The sequence below is a fragment of the Chenopodium quinoa genome, unplaced genomic scaffold (assembly GCF_001683475.1).
Source record: "Chenopodium quinoa cultivar QQ74 unplaced genomic scaffold, ASM168347v1, whole genome shotgun sequence".
In the NCBI taxonomy this organism is placed as follows: Eukaryota; Viridiplantae; Streptophyta; class Magnoliopsida; order Caryophyllales; family Amaranthaceae; genus Chenopodium; species Chenopodium quinoa.
In genome coordinates, this window is record NW_018742815.1 from 1,537,362 (window position 1) to 1,560,494 (window position 23,133).

Consider the following 23,133-nt stretch of genomic DNA (forward strand, 5'->3'; position numbering starts at 1 on the left):
GACGAGGGAAAGCTTGATATTGATGAGCAAATGTGTGCTAATTCTTTATCAAAACAAGCAATAAAGATTTAGAATATTCTCCTCCTCCCTCTTTGTTATCATTATATCCTGGTTGTCATTTTTTATTTTTATTTTGTAGAGATTGTTATTTAGTTCCGCATAATTATTGAAAAATCATAGGATATGTTTTAGGAAGTAGTAACGATAGATGTTCATTATAACAGATTGTATGTAAGCACTCGGTCGAAAGTCAAGCCTCAAATATATATCTATGTAATAGATGTTTGTTGGCCCGTTGCTATAGTAATTTATAAGATATTTTTTCATACTTGATGAAGTTGGATTATTGATCTATTGAGGTTCAGCTGAAAAAATTCTAGCTAACACATATTATAAATATATATATAATTTTTTAAATTCAGGGACTTCTTTTTACTTTGAAAGAGGTATTTGGATTAGCTAGTCGAAAGTGTACTAAGGTTCGACTTCATAATGCTTTGACTTAACAACAAAGGGAAACTAATCTTCATGGACAACAAGGGAAAAGATTGATGAACAAATGGACTTCCTTTGCAAAAGAAGGAAGAAGCGAATGGAGCTAATCTACATTCACAAATGATATATATGAACAAATGTGTGCTATTTTGCTCATATGTAGTTGGTCTGAATATCATTCTAGATTTTAAATTATATCGAGATATAATGTTACTCAAGTATCATTGAAGTGTAGTTTACAAAGTTACTCCGTATTTAGGATTGTGGACTATCAAGTGGTTCAAGTGTTCAACTCGAGTATTTGTATAGTAGGCCGGGAAGATGAGGTTTAGAAGCTTCGTAACACATGGATCATTGATAGCAAAATTCCATCGTTTTGTCTCATATTACTTGCAATACTCTGTACATCATCGATTGCAAATTAAGGAATGCACTCTTATACAACACTTTCCTTCATACTCATTAAAAACAAGAACAATATTTTGGGACGTATAAAATAATGTTAATATTCCGATCCTTACATAATTATTGGTGAACAAAGTTTGAAATTGTCTTAATGACGGTCAGAGAAGACCAATAGTTTATAGACTCCTCAAATCTCCAATCAATTATGCATAATTTCCCTAAAAATTGGAAATTGAATCATCTCTTGACGGTCAAATGACTAATAACCATTACCTATCTTCTGATTGATCTTGCTATAAATATAACATTATTCATTCATATATCCTTTAACATATGAATAACAAAATAATAATCTCACAAAAAATAATTTGCTCCAAATGTCAACGCTTCCTACAGATATAATACTTGCAGAAATTCTCCCAAAGTTACCAAACAAGTATACATTTCGCTTCAAATGTGTTTCCAAATCCTACAAAACCTTAATATCAACGACGGTTTTTATAGACAATTTTGTTCAACAATATACTCCATAGATTGCCTGTAAAATCACTTATTCGCTTCAAATGCGTTTCCAAATCATTTAAACCAAAGATTTCAAGTCTTGAATTCATCAACCTTCACTTTCGCTACTCGCTCTCCTCGTACACCAATCGCCTTCTCATCCTCAACCTACTCAACAACGGAAACAGCCAAAGTGCCCTACACTACTTCAACTTAGACTCCCCAGAAACACCAGCATTATACCGTCTCATCTTACCTGAATCATTTAATAAAGATTCTGTCAACATTCAATGCTTTGGATTTTGCAATGGGTTACTATGTATTGGATCAAATTTTATGTGGAGGAACTCTTTTGAGCAGTTTTTGTTGATCAACCCATCTATTGGTAACTCTTTCTCAGTTCCGCCTCCTTTAAACCATGCTTCGAAAAACCATATGCTTGGTGTTCGTTCTATTAATATCACTGGGTTTGGTTATGATAGTCTAACAAATGATTACAAAATTGTTGAAATTGTTGAGTATGATTTCTTTGGGTTACGAATAAGGGACACCTTGGTTTATAGCCTAATGTCGAATTCTTGGAAAGTTGTCGAAAGTACATCTCCTCCTAAGGCTACATTGAAATACAGTGAAGCCGGTGCTCTCATAAACAACCACCTACTTCATTGGTTGTTCCCCTCCTTCTCTCGCCGGATTACTTGTTTTGATCTTAGGAAAGAAAAATGGGTACAAAATGTGCCATTCCCTGATGATGATGTTCCGGTCTATGGCCGTTTTGAGGATGACAAACAAGATAATTTGGTGCATTTAGGGGTCTTTGAAGGGTGCTTGTGTTTAATAATCGAGGTTGTTTCATGCCTTAATACAGTTAATGTGTGGGTCATGAAAGAATATGGTGTGAAAGAGTCTTGGGTGAAGTTGTTGGGAGTTTCAGATCCACCTTGTACTATACTTATCCTCTTTGTTATCGTGATGGATCGAGAGATGAAGTTTTGCTAGGCATTGGTGGTGAATGTGGCTTATTTTTCAAGATTCGGTGGTACAAGGCTAAAGATAAACTATCTCGAATTGCTGAAATACAAACCATCCATGAGGTGAACCATAAGCGTATTCTTGAGGTTTACATATGCAATGGAAGCCTTGTTACTATTCCCGGCAGTATTCAAATCAAGACGGAAGAGCAACCATGACAAGAAAGGTAGCACATATTTATTTTGTATCAAGTATATTGTATTTTACGCTACTACTAGAATACTAGAGCTCGAGTTTTATTCTGTTTATCTTGAGTGATTGCAGGCAGAAAGCCCGAGGCAGAAGAAAGGTCGGGACTGAGCAATTATTACAAAGAGATGAAGCAAGTATAAGCAGAATGTTTTTGTTAAGAATAGCAAGTTTGAAGGAGCACTTTTTAATTTAAATTTCTGCTTTTTCTTGTTAATATTTTATGTTTATGAACTTGTTTTCGTATTAAGAAGTTTAAACTATGAATTCTACTGATGTTTAATTTAACGCATGAAAATAAAGGTTATCTAACAAAATATTATTTAGGCATCCTTAATTCCTCAGTGATTGGTAAATGAAATCATTCCAGTTAGAAATTACTCTGTATATGACAAGGGAGGCAAGGCAAACACGATATGGGCATCAGCTAGAAAAATATGCACGCAATGAACTAATTCCCTGCATCATTGTGCACCCAACAAAGTGTGACAGGAAACTAAAATCTTACTCAGATCATATACAAAGATACTTTCTGTTTGGGTCCAATTTAGTCAAAATTGGGCCTGAGCACTAAATGATCCAATTAAAAGCCCAAGGTCAAGGTTCAACTCTCCAATTGCTCAAAAGTCAAAAGTCAGCCCACAAAGTAAGCCAATTGGGCTAAAGCCCAACCTCTCCAAGTATGATGAGGTATAAAAGCCATCATATTAACACATTCAAAAGGACATCACATATGATCATTGATATTCCAATTCATATGCTCATTCTTGCATTCAGAAATATTCCACAAAAGCCTCAAGCTACAAACTCTCTTGCATAGTGTCTTCCTTTTACACATTGTACTGACTTTAGCATCGGAGGGGCCTTCCTCGGAAACACCCCCGAGGCTAGTTTACGTGTGTTCACTGTGCAGGAAACCTTCGGCCCAACACAACTTGGACCGAATCCAGTCTTCTCCATTTCAGCGGACCTTCGGCAAGGTCCCATTGTTTTCAACCGAAACAATTTGGCGCCGTCTGTGGGGAAGACTTTCAAAAATCTTTAAGCCAAATTCCTAACCAAGATCATCTTGCAATTATCTTAGCAGCCATGGCTAAGAACCGCAAGAGCAAAAGCCTCCGTCAAGGAGCGGGCGAAAAGCCTAAAACCCCTACACCATCGCCCTCGCCGGACCGGAACTCTCCCAAGGGTGCCGGCTCGGGGGGAGGATCATACAAGGAGGATTCCCTATCTCCTACAATGCATGACTCTCAATATAGGCCGGACCACTCTCGGTCTAGCAGGGGTCAGTCTGATCATAGGACATATTCAGTGTCCCAAAGCCAACCATCGGCTGCACGGCCTCATTACCACACTCGGCCGGGGACCCCTTTGACGGGGCCCAGTTCGGAAGAGGTGGCAAGAGCGCTGGCAGTACTCATGGAGGCAATGAGGGCACAGAATATGCCACCGCCTCGTGATCAAACTCCTCCGCATACCCGGCATCAGCGGAGGAAGTTAGACCATGACGGTGGGAAGCTTCCTTCCTTCCGGGAACTGGAAGAGTGGGAGGAGGATTCTTGGAAAAATGAAAAACAGAGGAAAAAGAACTCTCAATTTTTTAAAGGATCCTCATCCTCAAGACCAGCAGCGCATAAGAGCAGCAGCTCAGCTTCTCGGCCAGAATCTACTCGCCGGGAACCTGAGACTGCTCGCAGAAGCGTCCTTGACCGACTCGGCGGCCAGGAACCGAGCGTGCGTAGTCGCCTCTCGTTCCCTGCAGCCGAGGCCCAGACTTCCCAGCCAGGGACGAAAACCACTCCTACCTCTCTAAGAGGGCGGAGCGCGGTCCCTTCGGCCAGGAACAAGGGCAAGGCCATTATGCTTCCCGCTAGTTCACCATTCGAGCAATGGATACTAGAAGAGCGCGTACCCACGGTTAAAATACCGTCGCATATCACATATGACGGGACCACGGATCCGAAGGACCACGTGGCCTCGTATGAGACTCATATGCATCTTTGCCCCAGATCCGAGGCGACTTGGTGCAAATATTTCCCAACCACTCTCAAGGGGGTCGCGCAAGCGTGGATCTCCAAGGGAGTAAGGCAAGGCTCCATAACAGGTTGGGATGATCTGTCCTCCAAGTTCAGGAGCAAGTTTTCCACGGCAAACCGCCGAGAGAAGACTACCGCAGAGCTCATGGGTCTGCAACAGGGGGAAACCGAAAGCCTCCGAGACTACCTGACCCGTTTCAGTAACGAGTCATCAAGCGTCTCCCAGCTGGACCAGGGGCTAGCTGTTTTTGCAATGCAGAATGGCCTTCAGCCAGGAAAATTCCTAGACTTTATGGTCATGCATACCCCGCAGACCTTGGAGGAAGCTCTTAGTGCTTCGGATAAGTTCATCCGAGCCGAAGAATGGAATAAAGCAAAAACCCAACCTCAATCCGGGGGAGGGAAACAGAGGCCATAAGGCAAAGGGAAAATCAAAGGCCTCGGAGCCATCTTCGGCCAGCGACCTAAAGAAGGACAGGTTTGCCTCATACACAGGCAGATACGAGTCCTACACTCCGCTCTCTCTTCCACGCGCCAAAATTTACAGTGTGACGAAGGAGGAGCAGAGTTACCGAAAGCCGAGACCACTCCCAGAGTGGTATCAGCGAAAAAATAAAAATCAGTGGTGTGAGTTCCACGAGTCTTCGGGCCACAACACTGAGGAGTGTATACAGCTGAAGGACCAGATAGAGGACATGGTCCGGAAGGGATACTTGAAAAAATACATCGCGGATCACCGCGAGAAAAAAGAATCCGAGAGGCTAGCAAAGGACCCTCGGCAGGACCTTGATTTCCCCCGGAAAAACAGTAAAAAACCGGAGGGGAAATTCCCTCCGATCAATGTTATCTCGGGAGGAATATACTCTCGGAGGGAGCACAAGCGTCACCTTAGAGCTTTGACTCACCAGGTGAACAACGCTGACATTCAATCTCCCCAGTCGCCGGTGCCGAACATGACGTTCACAGCCGCCGACTGCCGGGGGATTACGTTCCCTCACGAGGATCCGTTGGTGATCATCGCCACGGTGGCCAACCACGACGTCAGTAAGGTCCTTGTTGACGGTGGCAGCGGAGCAAACATTCTGTTCCGAAAGGCCTACAACCAAATTAAGCTGAAGCCCAAGCACCTTACGCCGGTACCCTATCCGGTATCCGGGTTCAATGGGGCTTCAACTTATCCAGATGGGAAAGTGACACTTCCTGTCACCATCGGTTGCGATGAGGCAGCCCGGAACGTCATGATCGAGTTTCTGGTCATCGACGCTCCTTCAGTGTACAACGCGATTTTGGGGAGACCCATAATTCACGAGATCCAAGGGGTCGTCTCAACTTATCATCAGCTGATGATTTACGTCTCAGACGCCGGCTTCCCCGAAAGGATACAGGGCAACCAAAAAGACGCCCGAAGGTGCAACTACCTCAAGCCATCCAGTAGTCGCCCAGATGACTACAAGGATGAGGAGGAAAAAGAAAGAGAGCCAAGCGCAAAAAAGCCAAAAGGCCTAAGTGCTTCGGCCCAAGGATCCGTGCCCAGAGAAAAAGGTCCCGAAAGGGAAAAGGTTGACTCTTCAGCTGAGCCGCAAGACTCAGAGAGCCAGCCGAAGAACACAAAGACTGGGACACCTGCTGACATTGGCAGCAGACCAGATTCTGAAGAGTCCAGTCCATCGGCAATGGACATGGACCAACAGACTGAAACAGTTGAGTTGGCCGAAGGAGATGCTGAGAAATGTGTAACAATCGGGATGGACCTTGATCCTAACACCCGTTGTGAACTTATTCAGCTCCTTCGGGATAACAGAGATGTGTTTGCTTTCTCGGCAGCTGATATGCCCGGGATAAGTTAAGACCTCATCTCCCATAAGCTTAATGTTGACCCAGCGTGTCGACCAGTTAAGCAAAAGAAGCGGAATTACTCCGCCAATAAGAACCGAGACATCGCAGCCGAAGTCAAAAAATTATTGGAGGCAGGGTTCATTGAACCTTGTCAATATCCGGAATGGCTGGCAAATGTGGTGATGGTTCAGAAGCCCAATGGTACCTGGAGGATGTGCGTTGACTTCACGGACCTAAATAAGGCTTGTCCAAAGGATTTCTATCCCTTGCCAAGAATCGATCAGCTAGTCGATTCGACAAGTGGCCATGCCTTGCTTAGTTTCATGGACGCATTCTCGGGGTATCATCAGATCTTTATGCACCCCGACGATCGAGCCAAGACAGCATTCGTCACGAACGCTGGGGTGTATAATTACAAAATGATGCCCTTCGGATTGAAAAATGCGGGGGCAACCTATCAAAGGCTGGTGGATCAAGTTTTCGCCGATCAAAAGGGCTGAAACATGGAAGTCTATGTTGACGATTCGATCGTCAAAAGCAGAAAACTAGAGGACCATGTAAAGGACCTGGCTGAAACTTTCGCCACCTTGAGAAAGCATCAAATGAAGCTGAATCCGAAGAAGTGTGTCTTCGGCGTGAAATCAGGGAAATTCCTGGGTTTCATGGTCAGCAAAAGGGGGATTGATGCCAATCCCTCTAAAGTCAAAGCGGCGCTTGACCTTCCTGAGCCGAAAACGAAGCGGGATGTTCAGCGGCTCACCGGAAGAATGGCAGCCCTCTCGAGGTTCATTTCCAGAGCTTCGGATAAGGGGTTACCCTTCTTCAAAGCCCTGAAACTCCCGAAAACAAAAGAGCTTGTTTGGGAGGAAGAGCAAAAAGACGCCTTTCAACAGCTTCGGGAGCATCTGGCTCAACTCCCAACGCTGGCTAGCCCAGTTGAAGGAGAAACTCTATACCTATATGTGGCCGTTAGCCCGGCCACCATCAGCGCAGTATTGCTGAGGGAAGAGAGTAAGAGTCAGCAACCGATTTATTTCGTCAGCCATACACTGACGGATGCCGAGACCCGCTATCCTCTACTCGAGAAAGTTGCTTTTGCGGTAGTAGTAGCTGCTCGGAAGCTGAGGCCCTATTTTGATTGCCATCAGATAGTGGTCTTAACTGATCAGCCGTTGGAAAAAGTTCTTGGCAAGGTTGAAAAATCCGGTAGGCTAGCCAAGTGGGCTTTTGAGCTCACCGAATTCAGCATCAGCTACCGTCCGAGGGCTGCCATTAAGGCTCAAGCCCTGGCGGATTTCTTGGCCGAATGCTCATACCAAGAAGTGCTGGACAGTGACAAGAAAGTCTGGACCGTGTTTACGGATGGGTCTTCCACCGAAAACAGTTCGGGGGCAGGAGTAGTGATAACTTCTCCCGAAGGCAAATCCTTTGAGTATGCACTAAAATTTTCTTTTAAGGCCTCGAACAATGAAGCCGAATATGAGGCAGCAATCGCCGGCCTACAATTATGCATCTCCTTGGAAGCCGATCATGTCTGCTTAAAAACAGACTCTCAGCTAGTTGCATATCAGATCAGTGGCAGCTATGAGGCCAAAGAGCCCTCCATGATAGCTTATCTTGCCAAGATCAAATCAGTCATTGCAGAGCTGAAAACTTTTGAGGTTCAGCTGATCCCAAGGGGTCAGAATACTCAGGCCGATGCACTCTCCAAACTTGCTAGTTCATCTTTTACCGAGCTGAACAGGTCTGTATATGTAGAAGTGCGTCGAGTAAGAAGTGTCGACGAAGCACCTGAAGTGTGCTGCGCTGACCCAGAGCCTAGTTGGATGGAACCCATTTTAGCTTTTAAGCTTCGGGGAGAAACTCCTGAGGACAAAGCTTTGGCCTCCAAAATGAAGAGAACCAGCTCTAGGTTCATTGTCTTCAGGGGGGAACTTCTGAAAAAGTCCTTCTCAGCCCCATTGCTGAAATGCGTGGGACCAACAGATGCAGATTATATCCTGCGGGAGATTCACCTCGGCATCTGTGGGAACCACATTGGGGGAAGAACCTTAGCCCACAAGGCATTGAGGGCCGGATATTACTGGCCCACCATGATCGCAGATGCTAAGGAGCTGGTTCGAAAATGTGAAAAATGTCAAAAATATGCTCCAGTTATCCATCAGCCAGCAAGGGATCTTCAGCCGATCCTTAATCCACTCCCGTTTGCCCAATGGGGACTGGATATACTGGGACCATTTCCAGAGGCTGTGTACCAGAAAAAATGGCTGATAGTTGGTGTCGACTACTTCAGTAAATGGATCGAGGCCGAAGCAGCCTCGAACATTACAGAGCAAACTGTCAGAAAATTTATCTGGCAGAACATCATCACTCGCTTTGGCATCCCGAGAGTATTTGTCTTCGATCATGGGAGACAATTTGACAACTTACCGCTGAAGCGATATACAGATCAGTTCGGCATAAAACTGGCATTCTCAGCAGTATGCCACCCGCAGAGTAACGGGCAAGCCGAAGCTGCAAATAAACAGATCCTAAATGCCCTCAAGAAGAGGGTGGAAGATCAAAAGTCCAAATGGCTAGAGGAGCTCCCTGGAACCCTTTGGTCCCTTCGGACAACTGAAAAAGAGGCAACGGGCCACTCACCTTTTGAACTGGTGTATGGTGCCGAAGCCGTCCTTCCAGTAGGAAATTGGCTCTGAGAGCCTTCGAGTGCACCATTTCTCGACTGAGAATGAGCGACTGATGAGGGAATCTCTCGATTTCCTCGACGAAGTAAGAGACTCAGCTCGAGATAAAATGGCGCCTATAAGCAGAGAGTCAGCAAATTTTATAACCGAAGGGTCCATGCAAGGCCTCTCAAAATTGGAGATCTTGTCCTTCGGAATGCTGCTGCAGTTCAGAAAGGCCGAATCCATGGGAAGCTCTCAGCTACATGGGAGGGACCTTATGAAATTTATGATGAGCTTCAGCCAGGGACATACCGACTTCGGCAGTTGGATGGAACTGAGTTGAAGAATCACTGGAACGCTGATGTACTGAAAAAATATCATGTGTAAACCCTTCGGGGCAGAACAATCTTTGTAAGTACATTTTGAACTAATGAAAGGCCTTGGAGCCGCCATTTATATAAATATTTACAACTTTTTATCCTTTCAAAATTTTCTATGTTCTATCTACTCTTTAAGGGTTTTTTATTCAGCCTCGTCTGAAACCTTCGCCTTCGGGTAACTGGGCTTTCAGATTGCTGAAAAAACTCGTCTTTTTAAAGAACACTGGTCTTTCAGCTGAAATCAAACATCAGTAAGACTTGTTCTCCAAAGACATGAGTCCATGGACAATTCTGGGATATTGCCTTAACTGAGCCTTGTATCACAGAGAGCCATTATCCGAAACATTGCCTTAAGTTGGCCCTGTGTTTCGGGTATCCATTTTTCAAAGATAGACAGAAAATCAAGGATAACAGCAACAGTTGAAAATTTTTAAATCAGCCTCGTCTGAAACCTTCGCCTTCGGGTAACTGGGTTTCAGATGGCTTACAAAACTCGTCTTTTTAAAGAACACTGGTCTTTCAGCTGAAATCAAACTTCAGTAAGACCTGTTCTCCAAAGACATTAGTCCATGGACAATTCTGGGATATTGCCTTAACTGAGCCTTGTATCCCAGAAAGCCATTATTTGAAACATTGCCTTCAGTTGGCCCTGTGTTTCGGATATGCGTCTTCTTTAAGAACGCTGGTCTTTCAGCTGAAGTCAAATTTCAGTAAGACTTGTTCTAAAGAGGTTAGTCCCAGAAAGCTAATATCCCAAGCATTGCCTTCAGCTGGCCCTGTGTTTCGGATATCCAACTTTCAGACAGTCAATCTTCAGTAAGACTTGTATCCCAGAAGCATTGCTTTCAGTTGGCCCTGTGTTTCGGATACCCATTTTGAAGAAGTTCAGAAATTGCTTATTCAGCTGAAGTCATACTTCAATTTCTGTGGGGGCAAGAAGCACTCAGTACAACTATGTTCGGCAGAGTTGAAGAAAAGAAACAGTAAAGCATTCAAAAGTAAAGCAACTGAAGAAAAGAGCATTAGATTAATGTTTCTCAAAAATTGAGCTACAAGTTCAATAATTCAGTATCGGCAGCCGCCCACAAGCGGAAAATAACAGCTGCCGAAATACGTACATAAGCAAAAAAATAAAACTGCTGTACGACAAGGCAAGCTGAAGCAAAAAACAAGGCAAAAAACTCAGAAAGCGGCAAGTCTAAAGTTAAGCACATGATGAACCGCAAGATTCTGAAGACGACTGCCCGAGTTCCTATGCTTCAGCCGGAGGATCAGACTGATCAGCGTTGAGCCCCATGGTGGCCTCAGCTCCAGCAGCAGAAGAAGCGGGCTTTGCACTTTGCCGAGCCTCCCTTTCCCTCTGCTCAGCTTCCAACTCCAGTCTTTCAGCTTCCTCTTCGGCTTCCTCAGCCTTAAGAATTTCAGCTTCAGCTGGAGTTGCATACTTCATGTGAGGGTCTTCGGGATTCTGGACCCACTCAGCACATTTAGACCAGTCCAGTTTCGGCTCAGCATGAAGGCAGACTCTTCGGCATACTCGGAATCCGTTTCTGAAACCCATCTCATATTCCTCTTGGGTATAAACACGGACCTTGAGTAAAGCCTCAGCATCAGCCAGCTTCTTCTGGGTCTCCTCCAAGTCTTCCTTGGATTTCTTCAGCTCATCAGCGACTTTGGAGGAGGAACCCTTCAGCTCATTCAGCTCTTGCTGAATTTGGAAAGCCTTTGCCTGAGCTTGGGCCACTTCAACTTTCTGGATCAGCAGTTGATCCTCAGCCTCTTGGAATTTAGCTCTTTGGGCTTCAGCAGCAGCAGCAGCCTCTGAGAGTTGGACGTCTTTGGCCAGGAGCAACTCTTCAGCAGCCATTCGGCTGGTTTCAAGAGCCTCTAGACGCTGCTGCACTTCAGCTTGTGCAGCAGTTCCTTCTTGAATTCTGCTCTCAACGGCAGCCTTGAATTTGGAGACGTCCACTCCCATATGCTCCTGGAGGAATTTTTCCCCTTCCATCAGTGGGGGAAAAACCTCCTTCTCCATAGCATCGCAGAAGGTTTTCAGGGCTTCGGCAGCTTTTTTACCGTACTCCTCAACCTCCTGCTGCTTCTCTTCAGCTGCTGCTTGCTTCAGCTTAGCAAGCTTAACTTCCTCTTCAGCCACCTTCTTTTCGTGCACAGCAGCGTCTACCCTATCTTGTAGGGTATCTATCAGCTCTACAGTGAGAGTCTGATTGTGCACGAACTGAAAACAGGAAGACAAAAAAAATAATAAATAAAAAAAAAATATATATATATATGAAGAGCTGAATTTCGGAGGAAATGAAGGAAAATTACCTGCATCATCAGCAGTTGGTTAGACCTGGCTGGGTCAGGAACTGATCTGCTGGATTCGCCCATCCCAGCAGTGGCCTTCAGCGACCAGATCCTTGCCCTGTCTACTTCGGACATGCCAGCAAAATTGCCGAAGTAGGCTGCAGCTCCTTCTCGGTTTTGACCCCATATGAGGTCCCAGATGTGATCTGGGATTGGAATTCGGGGGGCCGAGAAACCCATTTCTCCAGAATGCAGAGTCTGGAAAGAAGGGAAGGACGACGATGGAGCTTGATTAGCTTTGGTTGCCTCAGCATCGTCCTTCTCAGAGGACGAACAGGAGCTTTGCCTTCTCTGTGTCTGTTACTCTCTTCAGACTGTAACAGACAGGGGGGAAGAAGAGTGTGAGAAAAAAAAAAAAAAAAAAAAAAAAAAAAAAAAAGTTGTCTGAAAGCTCACCGAGGTTTTCAGCAAAGCCTCGTCTTCTTCAGCTGCTCTAGCTGCAGCTTCGGCCTCAGCAGCTCTGGAGGACCCTTCTCCTCCTTCGCAAGCCTCAAGTACCCGTGCAACCTCTTCGGCTGTGCGGGCAGCTTCAGCTTCTTCGTTCAGCAGCTGAAACCAAGGGTCTCTCTTCTTCCACCAAGGCTTCTGCCTCTGATACAGAGCAACAGCCTCAATTTGGAAGTGGGAAGAATCCAGATGAACTTCCCTATGCCTCGGCTCAGTGATAGACGGGGCCCGTTCAGTTACAACTCGCTCTCGGTTAACACCAAGACGAGCGTAGTTAATACCAACGTTGGTCTCGTCCCGCTCTGAAAAAAGGAAAGGGAAAAAGTTTAGCTCAGATATGTTGGCACAGCATAAAAAAGCAAAGCGAGAGAAGAAAAAGAGGTAGTTAAAAGCCTCGGCCCCAGCCGAAGAAGCTTACCATCCTTAAACTTTCGGCTGAGGCCAACAGCTGCTAGCATATTCTCTTGGAAAACGTAATGCGTATCGGGGAGCCAAGTCTCCGGGATATGCTGCATTCGACCACTCCCCCCGGGTTCGGCAGCTTGCCGAAGATATGTTGCTGATCCAGGTTCGGATCCGCCCCGTTATCTGCGGGGGGACCTAGACTTCCCATTTCGGGATCAGGCTCAGCTAAGTACCGGGGAGCGCTGAAGACGCAAGGGTGGCCCGGATCTGTGGGTGCCCTAACCCAAATCCATTGACCTCTCCAGTCCTTGTCTGAAGAGTCATTTGGCCACATGGTCAAGTATTGGGGCCGGGACTCAATCCGATACCACCCAGAACCATGGCTTCCGTGCCCACTCTGAATATTTGGCACTAGCCGATGGAGCTTTCTGAAGCAGTGCAGGTTCGGCACGTATTTGAAGAACTTGCAGACCCATAAGTATGTCATCACCCTTCGGATGCTGGTGGGGGTTAGCTGACATAGGGAAATGTTGTAATGGATCAGCAAGTCTCGGACGAAAACGTCCAAAGGGAACCTCAGCCCATACTGAAGCTGTCTCGTGTACACCCCCACATACCCTGGGGGTGGACGATGGATTCTATCGGATGCTGAGGGCATTCGGCACCAATATCCATCAGCTTCAAAAATGCCGTAATGCAACTCAATTTGCTCGGCAAATCGATATTGATCGGCGTTCTCTACCCACCATGAGTAGGGGCGGTTCTTTATCATGGCCGAAACGACTTCGGCATTCTCCCACTCTGAAAACCCAGGGAGGATATCCCAAAGGACAGCGGGAATTTCATCATCCCGTCCAGAAGCACTCGGCTCATCCGTTCTTTGAGGAGGAGCCGAGGAAAGGGGAGTCGCCCTAATCCCATCAGCAGGGTCAGACTCCGGCCTTTGACCATTCCAGGTCCCAATCCTGTTCCTAGGATCGGGAATCGGCCTTGCTCTTCTTGGAGCACGGGCTCTACCTCTAACTCCTCTTGCCATGGATTATTTCGAAAAGAAAAGTCGAAAGAAAAGGGGAAGGAGTTCGAATTCGAAGAAAAATAAACTGAAATCAAAGGAATTTACCTTAATCTGAAGCGAAAGTTACCGATTTACGAGTTCGTAGTGGCAAGTCTCAGTTTCTAAGCTCAATGCTCGGGGAATTTGCGAAGTTTTGATGCGGGTTCTTGGTTTCTCTCTCGAAGAATTCTGGGTTTGTGTTGGTGAATAAGTGAGGAGAATGACGCGCCTCTGTTTATATCTCCAGGTACGGGATACGAAGAGTCTGTGCTTTAATTTCTCTTAAATACCCACTAAGTAACCATTAAACACATGTCTTGTGATTAAACTGCCCATTATCCGTCCAACTTCCGCAAATCATTAACCGTTGTTATCTCATTAATTACGGTTTAAATTCAAATTTTTGGATCAATTAAATCATTTACTTCCCTCCTTTTCTGAGTTAAATCAAACCCGACCCGTAATCCTTCCAAATCGGGTCTGGGGGGCAAGTTGTTTGGGTCCAATTTAGTCAAAATTGGGCCTGAGCACTAAATGATCCAATTAAAAGCCCAAGGTCAAGGTTCAACTCTCCAATTGCTCAAAAGTCAAAGGTCAGCCCACAAAGTAAGCCAATTGGGCTAAAGCCCAACCTCTCCATGTATGATGAGGTATAAAAGCCATCATATTGACACATTCAAAAGGACATATACACCGATATTCCAATTCATATGCTCATTCTTGCATTCAGAAATATTCCACAAAAGCCTCAAGCTACAAACTCTCTTGCATAGTGTCTTCCTTTTACACATTGTACTGACTTTAGCATCGGAGGGGCCTTCCTCGGAAACACCCCCGAGGCTAGTTTACGTGTGTTCACTGTGCAGGAAACCTTCGGCCCAACACAACTTGGATCGAATCCAGTCTTCTCCATTTCAGCGGACCTTCGGCAAGGTCCCATTGTTTTCAACCGAAACAGGATCTATCATCTATGTGGGTGTTGTACCACCTTATTTTGACCCTTATTGATGGTGCTAAACTTGGTATGTACTTTTTGCTGTCATGTTAGACAGTTTACTTACACTATGATTCGATAAAAAAGGAGGAAGGAAAAGAAGGGGAGGGAGGACAAGAGGAGGGGAGGGAAAAATGTTAAATTTTCCTTTCAAATCTCTCCATTGTTGGAGGGATCAGTTTCCAACAATTTAATTCCTCCATTTCTCTCGCTTCCAATTCCCTTCCTTCCTCATTTGTTATCCAAATGAAAGATATTTTATCTCTCCATTTTCCTTCCTCTTCTTTCTCTCCATTTTTTTCAATCCAAACAGTACACACCGTGATCTATTCAGCATATCTCCCTCTAACAAAAAGAAAAAACAAAATTTTTTCTTCTAATTGTTAGTTTAAGTTAGAAAAAAAACACACACACAAAAAAAAAAAAAAAAAAAAAAAAAAAAAAAAAAAAAAAAAAAACATTTGCGACTAGTTCATTGGAAAAATTTGTATATTTTGGGTTAATTTTTCCCAAAATGCTTAGATAGAAATCTAGAATGACAGAGAAAGTAAGTAGAATAATGACTAATGTAGGGACATTAGCTAATTTTAATTTTTTTTAAAGAAATAATAGCTAAATATTATTAAATGAGTTTTATTTTGGCCAAAGTTGTTATACTTTGGGGGAAGGTATCCAAACGAATCATTTAAGAATTACAACCAGACAACCAATGTCCCATTGTGCCACTAAATGGGCTAATTTTATCATTGTTGATCGAAATTACTCCTATTTCTCTTATCTTTTTTTTGTTATTCAGGGAAATCATCACTCATAAATTTATCTACTACGCATATTAATTGATCATGTTATGTTAATTTAATTAACATTACTACGGTAGATGCAATAAATGCACGTCACAAGTTTTAAACTAGCATTATTACGAGTACTAAAACAAATTTAGGACTTGTTCTCATTGACTGAACTCAGCTAAATTGAACTGAACTGAACTGAACTGACTGAGCTGAACTGAAATAACTAAACTGAACTGAAATGAATATTTTATAAGAGAAGGAAATTAGGAGCTGTACTGAAATAAAATGAGCTGAGTTGAACTAAACTGAACTGAAAATAAACGTATGAGAACAGATCCTTAGTCTATCCATGTTCATCTATGTAAAAACGATTAATATAATAAGACTTTTAAGAGAGAGACTTAATAAAGTATTAAAGTCTCATACCTTGCAATATTCAACTAGGTAAAAAGTCAAAAAAAAAACTAGGTAAAAAGTCAAAGTCTAAAACACTTTTTTTTTTTTTTAACACTAAACGACATCAGATAAGCTTCGATACATATAATTTCTATTCTACACGACAGCGCACGTTATTTCTGGACTACTAGCACGTTGACATTCATGTCCACCAAGTAATCATATTTCATACACAATATAAATATACAATTACTACAAATACCCTTTAAAATATAATTGAATAACCAGAACATTTCAACTGAAATTTCACTAAAAAAATATAATTAAATAACCAGAACATTTCTCTTTTGATCTTTATCCATTTTTTATTTTGCTGAGATTATTAATCATATATTCTATTTTAGGACTCATTAGGAAATTCCCCTGGTGAAATGGTTTTTTAAATGTTTATTTATTATTACCTTTAAAAAAAATATTAAAAATAAAAAAATAATTCTATTTTAGGATGTTTATTAGATCAATCGCAAAATCTTTTGAAATCTAAAGGAGAGCTCTAACTACTTGAGTCATCCTTCACTCTCTTCAAGATCTCTAAATACTACAGAGTACTAATTTTTAAATTGCCTAAAGTGTTGTGGATTTATTATGGCTAATTGAAAATTTGTTAACACCAAGCCAAGACCATACTTTGATTTTTGCATTGGTACCTATCTAAAATATATTGGATAAATAAATTGTAAATCGGCGGGGGGTTGGGGGAAAACCGGCGGACATCAGGGCATGGGAAGGGAGGGGGTTGGGGCGGTCGGCTGGCGTTAGGAGGTGGGGATCACGGTGATCTGGGAGGGATAAGGGGTTTTTTTTTTTAATTATTTTTTAACTTTAGTTTTTTTAGACCAATTACAAGTTTACAACTCCACATGTGGCACATGACCTATCATAACATGTCATTGACTTTCGTTGACCGGTTTGGGATTGAAGAAAGTTAACACCCCAAAAAGTTGGGATTATTCCAGAATAATTCAAAGTTAGGATAATTAAAAGAAAATCAAGTAAAGTTGAGAATATTATTTACAATATTTCCAAATATCTTTTTATTTCACTACTATCAAATTCTAAAAGTATAGCTTTTGATACAACTTAATGGTTTCCGTTTGTGGTTAGCTAATTAATTTTTTTTTTCTCATTTTATGAGACAAAAAATGTTCTGATAAAATTTTGGGGGTCATTTTAATGCTAAAGAAAACAAATTAAGTTCAAAATTGAAACTAAAATACTCCCAAAGACCTAGACCTGATCAATGGGTGGGCCGAGGCTTAAAAATATGCCAATTTCTCGTGTCAAGCCTAGTTTCTAGTCGAAAATCATAGAGGTGATCAACATTGGCCCAGCCTGATTCGGCCCAAAATAGGGCGGGTTTGGGCAAGTATAAAAACGAATTTTTAGTTAAAAAGCCTGAATCTGTCCTGAAGAAGCCAAAATCCCGCTTTGGCCTGACTAACCCGTTACTTTTTTGCGGGTTTTGGCATGAATAATTGTGTTACGGCCTAGCTCGGCCTGATTTTAATCACCTCTAGAAAATCCTATGCCCAAACCCGCCCAAAATGGTCGGGCCTGCAGGCTTTTTAGGCCATTTTCGAACCAGGCCAAAAAAACTGCCTTAAACCCGCCCAAATTCAGATCGAGTCAACTGTGATAAGCTCTCAAAAACCTCTACCAAACCTTGTTCGGTACGCAAAATGAAAAATAAATTAATTAGCTGACCACTAATGAAAACTGCTTAGTACGTGGTACCAAATTAAATCTATACTTTTAGAATTTAATAGGTAGTAAATAAAAATAAAGGATTTTTCATTTGGTACCATTGTAGTTTTGGTTTTTCTGTTTGGTACCCAATTGTAGTCAACTTATAGTGTATGTATTTTCATACCCATCAAATGAGTGAGTGAAACAAAAATATTTAAGGGATTTGATTAGGTAAATTATTTTTTTGTGGATGAGTGATTGATTAATGGATAAAATAATATTATTGTAATTAATTAGGGAATTTGTGATTTGATTGACATGAGAGATTGATTTGGTAAAAAAATCACTAATTGAGGGGATTAATGAAACTAATTAGTTTAGAAAGTTATTTGATGTCGTAATAGAAGATGATACATTAGATCAGGACATTGAATCATTGATTGATGAACAAATTAAATACACATTTGATTGATAATTGGTGATGTGAATATGTGGATGCTTTTTAATTGATCAATTAAATGTAATTAAAGATAAAGTTGCTACTTAAAAAAATCAGAGGTAATATATAATACTAGTAATTTGTTTTTAAGTTAAGAGGAGCCTAAATTCTTTTCAGGAGGACATCACATTGGTTTAATAAAGATATTTGATTTTGGTGAGTGTTAGTGAGCGGCTTAAGATGATGGTTGAAGCTCTTGTTTAATATTCCACTTTGAAAGAAGGGGGTGGATGAGATTCGAACTTGTGACTTTTGTTTCGCTGGCTCTAATACCTTGTTAAGATTATTTCAACCAACTGTTTAAGCTAATGGTTGAAGCCCAAGATCGTTTTATATACTCTCTATTAGTGAGATATGTCAAGTTATTTATTAGAAATAGAAGCATATCATTCCCTTATTTAAACTGTTAATTAAGTACTTAAAACTGTACAGGATGGAACACACATTCAACTAAAATCAGTGACAAATAATGGAAAGTATGTATGTGCTGAGAATGGTGGAGGGAGCATCTTAGTTGCTAATAGAACTTCTGCTTCTGCTTGGGAAACCTTCAAGGTAAAGCTTCTCACTACCATCTAAACACTATCTTAGTTAAATTGTTGCAAATTAAACTCGACTTTAATGTGATAATCAGACATTTTTCTATGGTACTATTGTAAGCTGTAATAATATATTTTTTTTGTATGTAGTTATGAAGAATCGACGAAAACACATTCAATTTCCGGGTGCTCAACAATCAGTTTGCAGGAGTGCAGGCCAGTGGAGACAACCCTTCAGTGGTTACAGAGGCCAGCAACCCTCTGGAGATTCTGAAATATTTAAGATTGTCAGAAAATCTGATGACCAAAACCGTATTCGAATTCAGGCTCCTAGTGGTCTTTTTCTGCAGGCAAAGACACAAGATCTAGTCACTGCAGATTATGCAGGGGATGGTGGATGGGGAGATGATAACCCATCTGTTTTTGTGATGTCTATAGTAAGAACCTTTCACGGCGAATTCCAAGTTACTAACGGTTATGGCCAGGAAAAAGCCCCAGAGGTTATGAGGGTAAGCATCATATACTATATCTCTTTTAATATATTGGTTTATAGACCAACTTCTCCAGTTTAAATTTAAAATTTTCTGACAAAAATATGCACATGTTCATTGTCTTAGGAACACTGGAACACATTCATTGTTGAGAAGGATTTCAAGTTCATTTCTCAGAATGGACTCGATGCTGTTAGAATTCCGGTAGGATGGTGGATAGCTAGTGACCCGACACCCCCTACGCCTTTCGTGGGAGGATCATTGCAGGCCTTGGACAATGCCTTCACTTGGGCAGAGTACGTCTTTTTTTTTTTTTTTTTTTTTTTTTTTTTTTAGTATGTGCTGATTACAAATTTACAAGAACTTTTTAATGTGTTGATAAGGGACTTATATTGTTATGTGTTTATGTTGAACCTGCAGAAAATATGATATTCAGGTTATTATAGACCTGCACGCAGTACCCGGGTCACAAAATGGGAACGAACACAGTGGAACTAGAGATGGATCTATTGAATGGGGAAAAACTGATGATTCTGTACAACAGAGTGTTGCTGCGATTGACTTCTTAGCTTCTAGGTACTTGTCACAATTAGAAGCTTCAAATTCTGTAAATTCTAATTTCAAGGAAAATTTCATTTTTCCAATTGAAATTATATATACTGAATGCATTAAGCACACATGTCATTTGAATGCAGATATGAAAAACAATCTAGCTTGTTAGCAATTGAGCTGCTCAACGAGCCTGGAGCGCCTGAAGTATCTTTGGACACTTTAAAGGACTATTATCAGCAAGGATATGATACAGTGCGCAAATACTCTTCAAGCGCGTATGTTATAATGTCTAATCGCTTAGGACCTATGGATGTAATGGATCCAAGGGAGTTGTTTCCCCTTGCTAGTGGATTGCTGACAGGGTAAAGTCGTATCCCCTAATCAAAAGTAATACCTAAATCCTCTAACTAATGTAGATAGGGAAGTAGGGTCGATCTCCACAGGGAAACAAGTTTTTCTATTCCTAATTAACTAAAATAATTTAGATTATGAAATAACCAATATTTATATTTGAGTATGAAACTAAACTACAAAGAATGAGAATAGGGAGAAAACAATATATAAAAGGATCTAGGGCATAGGTTCACCAATAAATAATACTCCAGGGTAAAACATAATAATCAATCATTGACATTGCATAAATAACATGATTAACAGGCTTTCGCAATTTATTAATCAACATAGATCTAACAGGCTCTTGCAATTTACTAGATCTAAGTTCTTAATGAAAATAGCCTTAAATATCAAATTAACATCTGCTCGATTCATCAATTCGGGCTATACTTTTACAAGCCGTAATTGTAAAACGTTAAAACAATTCAATAAGAAATTATCATGCAATACCAATAATCAATAATAGTCAATCATCAATGCATCAATTAACCAGATTGTAAAGGGATTTCGCTACGTATTACAATCACACAATTAATTTACCGGTATTTAATCTCATCTCTCGAATCTCGACTTAACCATTTATAAATTAATCTGCCTATTGAAACTAGACCTAAACATCAACTGTCATCTCTCGAATCTCGAATCAATGTTGTCAAACTCATGCATAAAAGATAGGCCTAATCTAGTCACAGAGCATTAAATCAATCAATAGGAAATTAATCTAGCATTGACAATCAACAACAATAAATTACCCCTTCATATTATTTATGGATCCCCATAAACCCTAGAAATAAAACTACTCACACATAATTAAAACTAAACTAATCAAGACAATTAGAGGAAACATGATCAAAGAAAGAGAATAAATTACTGAAACTAAACCAAGAGTTATATAGAGAGAAAATAATACTAAGATTTTAAGAGGAGAGAGAAAAGAGTTAGAGAGAGAAAGTCTCAGAAAAATTAAGAAAGAGTAAAAAGAAGGTAAAGAAGTTCTAAATTCGTTTTACGGAGAAGTATTTATACTCCGTAAGAATCCTAAACTAAAACAAACTTAAACGACGCTAGTCGTCTCCTATCAATAACACGCGCCCAATCGGGCGAGGCACCGCCTGATCGGGCGCGCCTTCGGGTGCCAGCCTTTGCTTCTCTCGCCCGGCCGGACGTGCCTCCGGGCGCCAGCCTTTTTGGTCGGGCTGCTCTCTTGGGACACTATTTGGACTACGATTGGGCTCCAATTCTTCGGGCCAATCTGGGTTTCCTCTTTGGGTCTTGAATACTATGTCCAAATGCCCCAGTATCACCTATACCAAGCCCTTAATCACCGATTCGATAGCTCTAACCGGCCCCGAGCTATGGAATCTGGTCGTGTTTTTCCAATGCTCGTGATTGCTCCAAAATATCTCGGAAAAATACTCCAAAAGCATAAATCCCTGCAAAAGTCAACCAAATCTACGAAAACACTAGAAAACACCAATTAGTAATAAAAGTGGCTCTAAAGAGCCAAAAACACTACTAATTATGACCAAGGGATGGAGGTAAAATATTGTATAAAATAGACACATCAATTGCAGTTAACTGTAATAGACGTCCATTATTACAATCTCTTCTCTAGCATATTCGATAACATGAGTGTCCAACATAACATAGACCACATCAACAACAACATGTCTTCGGAATTGAGTCACATTACAACCTCTGATGGCCCCTTACTTTTGTTGGTATGGTATATAGTTATGTAGCACCTGATACATTTTTTAAAATTTGAAACTGATGATTCATCTATTTTTTTTCAATTTTTTTTTTCATTTAAATGCAGGAGAATGGGTTGCTGAGTGGCAGGTGAAAGGAGCAACAAAGGAGGATTATCAAAACTTTGCAAAAGCACAACTTCAAGTGTATGGGCGTGCAACCTTTGGATGGGCTTACTGGACTTACAAGAATGTGAATAACTTTTGGAGTCTTAAGTGGATGATTCAAAATGGCTACATCACACTATCTAGTAGGGATGACAATAGGTCGAATCGGATCACATTATGCCGCAAACCCCGACCCCACAAGATGTCGGATTTTTAATCTCCCTCCGCCTCCGAGAATAATCGGACTTAAAAATCTAACCTCAACTTTATAGGATTATGACTTTTTTTTTTTTTTTAAGAACAAATAATCGGACTTTTGTTAACCTAAAATTTTAATTTATCAATATACCAATCAAAATATATACTATGATGTCATGATGTGTATGAATTTATTGGTGGATATATTTATTTGGATATATTTAGTTTCCTTAATTTATGCTTAGTATATATTTTATGCCTAGCATAATATCTTTTTGGGATCTTTTGATTATTTCCTAATTCTATCGGGTTAGGGAAACGATGTATTATTTATTGTCTATGGCCATCATCATTGTAATTCAAGCAACTGAGTTTATTCAACTTATCATATTCTCTACATTTTAGCATGGTATCAAGAGCAGGTTAAATTATTTGTTTTTTTTTTTTTTAACAAACTCATACAATGGTCGGAGATGATGAAACACCTTCAACGCAAACATCTACCACTGCCATACACACGAAACAACCAGACCAAAATCACACAGGATTGGTAGAAGATGCCCTAAGCCCTGCTGTCCGTACAGTACTAAATGGGGGTGGTGCGCACCCTGATATATATTGTGAAGGTTTTGACAGTCGGGGGGGCAGTATTCCGTTAGCCATGGCCATAGTGTAGTGCGAACTACTGTCAGTTCTAATATTCAAAAGTTCTCCAGTGCACATTGGAAGGCAGTTACAGGATTGTTCGGTCATGTTAATGTTTCCGCAAATCGCTTGAATGGAAAATTCGATGTTAATTCTTGGATTATTGACACAGGGGCAACTCATCATGTAACCGGAGACAAATCTTGGTTGTTCG

The 23,133-nt window shown here is 41.4% G+C and overlaps 1 pseudogene; it reads left to right on the plus strand.

Moving 5' to 3' along the window:
• Positions 1–1,737: 1,737 nt before the first annotated feature.
• On the plus strand, positions 1,738–23,046 carry LOC110725393 (annotated as a pseudogene).
• Positions 23,047–23,133: the final 87 nt, after the last annotated feature.